Source organism: Pavona decussata, unplaced genomic scaffold (genome assembly GCF_977016875.1).
Source record: "Pavona decussata unplaced genomic scaffold, jaPavDecu1.1 SCAFFOLD_339, whole genome shotgun sequence".
Classification (NCBI taxonomy): domain Eukaryota; kingdom Metazoa; phylum Cnidaria; class Anthozoa; order Scleractinia; family Agariciidae; genus Pavona; species Pavona decussata.
In genome coordinates this window covers 460,217-465,436 of record NW_028145727.1, presented here as the reverse complement: position 1 = coordinate 465,436, position 5,220 = coordinate 460,217, and the positions used below count along the sequence as shown (strand labels likewise).

The 5,220-nt window shown below is 37.8% G+C and overlaps 1 long non-coding RNA gene across 1 annotated transcript; it reads left to right on the top strand.

Moving 5' to 3' along the window:
* Positions 1-2,068: 2,068 nt before the first annotated feature.
* On the top strand, positions 2,069-4,388 carry LOC146453288 (uncharacterized). The gene is made up of 2 exons (XR_014859544.1): positions 2,069-2,258; positions 4,176-4,388. It is a non-coding gene; the product is annotated as an uncharacterized LOC146453288 (long non-coding RNA).
* The last annotated feature ends 832 nt before the right edge of the window (positions 4,389-5,220 follow it).

The following is a 5,220-nucleotide window of genomic DNA, read 5'->3' as shown; positions in this document are numbered from 1 at the left end:
AGTCACTCGTGACCAGACTCCCTGAGCCGCATGAACACGAGGCCTTGTGGTCGGGCTGTGCTGATAATACACACACCAGAAGAAGGTGAAACATTGGGCGCTTTTCGATTTTTCATAGCTGGCCGGCCAGACCGTCGAATTCGTAAATGGAATCTACCAATTAGATTGATACGTTTTATTCTTAGTCCTTCGAATTTCTTCAAAGTAGCGGGTACAAGTATCGGAGTGATTGTTTTTCAAGATTTTGCAAGCCCGTTTATATTAGTTTGTTGATTTCAAGGGCGCCGGTTTCGATAAATTGTAAGATAAACCAGTATCGATCCCTCTGATTTTATCGACTTTTATCGATTTTCGATATGATTAACTAATTTCTATCGATTTTTATCGAATATTATCGATTATCAATTTTATCGATTTTCTACTCCGGGGCAGGAGCCGCATGCACATGTAGATGATCAGTTGAATGAAAATCTGCTTTTTTTCCAAGTACGGTAAGGGCTATCCAACCACAATAGCCTCGTAACTGTACCCGGCCTGTTTATTTGAACCAAACAATAGAACATGACGTTTTTTTTGTTTGTTTGTTTTTTTTGTTGTTGTTTTTTTGTTTTTTGAAATGTTGCCGTATTCGACTATCTTGTTAGTTTCTTTCGATGGTCGTTAGTGGAACAAAGAAGGGATTATTATCTAAAAATACTGCTTTTCCGAACACTCCATAACTCCAACAACAATTTGAACTTGCCGTCGGTATTGAAACAGGTATAGCTTATATCGCTTCATTGGTACCAATAGTTCTTTGCGAACGGCTAAAACTTATCATATAGTTGCCGGCAAAAGAATTATGAGTCCATCAAATTTTATTGCTAATAATCTTACTACTAATATTTATATACCTGATAGGCTTTTGTGTAGACCTACAGTAGCTATGGAAAGAAACAGGAAAAAGGAACCATATGAAAGCCGATAGAAACAGGAAGTCGCAGCTGAAAGCAATTTAAAAACAAGGAAAGATAAATGTGAGAGGGGATATTCGAGGGAACTTGAAAATCCATTATCGCTATAAGTAATTCGCCACCGGTTTCTTTGTCATTTCACTACCTATCCTCTTTTCTGAGAGCAGGTGACTAGACTGAATGATTGGAAACAAGTCAGGAATCGGCCATACAGTAATTAGAAGTTTTTACGTGTCTACGCCTAATGGCGTTATACGGGGAATGCATGTTTAATGAGCGCAAAAGACGAAGTGGAAGTGCTGTGGCAAACTCTAGTGATTCCTGTATGAGTTAAAAGTGTAAGATCAGGTCAAAAATGGGTTGATGGTCCTGTCATTTGTCTAAAAAGGGAACTGATGATAACCGAGGCTGCCACACAAACTGGCACTGAACGATATCTGTTATAATTGTCCATATAAAAAGCAGCCGTGAGCCTTATGACAACTAACGTGACTCGCTCCCGAGCAAATGTTCTCCACCTCACTGTATTGCCTGTTGACGTCTTCGTCGTTAAACAAAGCTTGTTTATTAACGTTCAGTAGGCAAAGTAAGTCCATAGACTAAAATTTGACTATTGAAGAAAAAAATAAAAACAAAACAAACCGCTCTCAAGGGCAGATTGTGTGTAAAGTCTAACTCGAAGTCCAACTCGAACTCGAACTCGAACATTGATCCAAAATACGTAAAAACAAAAAAAAAAGGTTCTTGAAACGCCATGGGTGGTAAGTGTGAAAAAAATACAGTTCTTTGAGAAAGTGAAAATACGATAAGCTCGCAAATGGGCTACGATACGCAATAGAAAAAATAAAAAACATTTCCATGGCGCGGCGTAGCTTCACAGTGAGAGTAAAAAAGGGTAGAAAAATTTTTCTGCTCTGCAGCTAAAATTACCACCATATATTTTCCGCTGTGACAACATAACATTAAATGTTAATTTTTCAACTGTTATCGTGATCCTTAAATTAGCCGTCAAAGGTGGCTCAATTAAACTATGATCTATGAACAATTAAATTGGTGCAGACAAAAGAGATAAGTCGAGGATATAAATGGACCGAGAATAGCCCAATGACACATCATTATTGCGACTCAGGGATCCGTGGCTGCCTCAGTGAAAAAAATCTTGGAATTGGCAAAATGAAATCGCAACTGGTGGTTCTGTTCATTTTCGCATTTTTGTTGATGTCGATGGTAAAAGAGACTGATTGTATCCAATCTATGAATGTAGGGAAAAGATATAAAGAAAGCGGTGAAGGGAAGAGGAGCAAGGTAACAAACATCCGCATTTGTTTTATGTTTGTGTTTCAAACACATTGATCCCACTCCATCGCCAGTGCCGGCATGGCCATCTCACATCAGAAAGGTTTACACTACTGAGTTAACCAGCGTCGATACCGCCCCATTTTTCTTAGCTATATACAGTTTATGTTTGGTGTGCAGAGACATTATTTTCAGATTATTTGTCTTTTTGAATAAAGTAAGCTCATTTTTCAAACTTATTTATGTCGTATAAACATCACTACCTTTTCAAATCAGTTGGCAACTCCAATAGCTTCGCGAACTCACCCCGCCGATATGAGACATAACCGGCTCTCCTTCGACGCAGTTCGTCACTCCACGCAGTTATGAGATGCACATTTTTAATGCAACTGCCGAACCGTCGAGTTGCAGTTTTATATCGGTGCGATTTATCACCAAGACGTCGCAGAGGTTTGTGTTTGAAGTTTAATGCAAAATTTGCTGGATTTATTCCGGGATTGTTTAGAAAACGTACAGCGATATCGCGCTAACTTAAGCACTGACGAACGCAGCTGGTTTACAAGTACGTTTGAAGTTACAGTCTTGCGCGAGAATTTTTGCAGTGAAGTGCGACAAAAGTTACATCCAAAGTCACCTTTGTAACGGACCTTAAAATGCATCTCAACAAGGGTGGAGTGTTTTCCTGCTAAAGCACTGGGCTTGTGCGGAGACATCATCTTTCATTTTAATTTATACGGCTTTAGGTAAAGCCGTTTTAGGAATCAAGTTTGGAGCATGGAAAAATCCCGCCGTTTTTGAAAATTTTACTGAGAAACTGCTGGGTTTTTTTAATACTTTCTTTTATCATCGGTACTGGTCTATGTTATTGCGATGTAATTGTCCTACGATTATGAAAATATTCAGGTTTTTGTCCTCGTTACACTTGAATAATTATTACGATACAGGTGCATCATTTTAGTGAACGAAGTTTAATGACCTGGCAAATTTAGGTTTGCGAATTATACTACGTTAGCAAGCAACTTCAGTAATGTCCGCTAGACTTGATATCCAGGATGTTCTTTTCGGGATTTTAGATACAAGCAATATAAACATCCTGGTAAACTATATTGTCCTTGAAAGCAAATAGTTTATTTACCACTGTAAGTTAAATAAGAGCTCTCTATCTATAAGACTGTTGGTCGATAAATTAAGGAAAAAGTTTCAAACCGAACAAAGTTTTGTTCCGAGAAAAAATAGCAAAGTCGATTTCCACGACAAAAAATGGAAACCCTAGCTCCTTTTAATACAACAGTAGCCGTTATCCTAAGCTTCTTTTCTTTTCTCATATTCCCGTTCATTATACTCAAATAAGTTATATAATTCTTGGTTGTTGTGTAGCGAAATACAGTGTAGCTTCCCTGCAGTTTGTAAATAAGTTGGTTTCTGTAAGCATTGTAATGTCTGTCCGCATCTTTCTGTATTTTCTTGTATTATAAATGCCTGTAAAAGTTATAAAATAAATATAAATTCAAAAAGAAAATTTCAGTAATGTCAGTATAATGGTTAATTATCTGGTTTTTACATTCTGGGTAGAATTATAAAACTTCCCGTTTTAAATCGAGGTTCCATTAGTTTGGCGACTATTAGCCTCTACTGATTATGTTTAAGCTTGATCAATTATCATAAAATATTAAAACCCAACGCCGACAGTAAAATTGAATTTAAGGCTGCCCTGTTAATTGCTCTTTTTATAAGTTGATGTTTTCTTTGGTGCTACCACATACATACCACATACACGTACGTTTGGTAAAGAGTTTTTCCGTTCATCTGTTCATATTAATTTGTTCTTGTCCTAAGGTGTTGGATTTATTAAGATTACCGGTTGAGGGATAAAATTAAAGGATTTTGTTCTAACCGATGTTTATTGCTTATTTGTTTTTCTTTTAGAAAATGCAGATGACCGCCCGACGCGGTGTGTGCGAAGCCGCGCGCCACCTGGAGTGCGACCGAGAGCTGGAAGACGAACCAGAGGACTAGTGACGAAAGTTGACGCCAACTGATGAACTGACCCACCAGAAGGAAATCAAGAAATACAGGAAATATGCAACTCATAACGTAGCTTGTTTTAAAACTGGAAAATAAAATAACTTGCAAGACGTATGAGATGTTCATTTCATTTGTCCACACCTTTATCTGAACAACAGAGATTTGAAAGAAAAATCTGCGATCTTTCAGGCCTGGGGGCACCGGCCAACGAGAACATTCAAGCTAAATACTTCAAATGTTGTCTTCCTGTATTCCAAATTCGTTTTGTGCCCTTTCAAAGACATATTTGTGTAAGCTAATGCACACTGATTAGATCGGATATTTTGCTGAAAATTTTAGTTGCAGAAAGATTCAACTGCTTTAACGAAAATTTTCAGTTAGCTGACCTTCGCAATTTTTAACATCATATTTGCCCCTTCGAAAAAAGGAAACGAATTAATTTTCAAGTGTTACGAAATTTTGAGCTAATATTTTGCCAAGAAGACTGCAGACTATCTTTTCGACTAGTACGAATTTCTAAGGATAAGGCAGGCCACCCGAAAAGTGTCCGATCCTCGGAAATCAAGCATTGGGTAAACGAAAACATGGGGAAATTCTTGAATAGAGTAACGATGTCTTATACAAGGATGGCCATCCTTTAATTAATCTTATGAGGAACATTGAGGGAGTGGAGGACAGTAGGATTTGGAACTTAGATCAGCCTCGTACGCGCAGATAAAGCCAATACTCCTTTAACTAATCAAAGCAAAATTTAAAAACTCATATACTTTACCAACGCACAAATGAAAGCACACATGAAAACTTACTTGGAAGAAATCTGAATACGCTCAGAACGATCACTGCCGCAAGTAAGTATACTCGAAATTCTGCCGGCAGAATTTATCCAGCCCATTGCAAATGGTGAGGGCACGAATAAGATTGCAGATTAGCATACGAAAAGGCCATT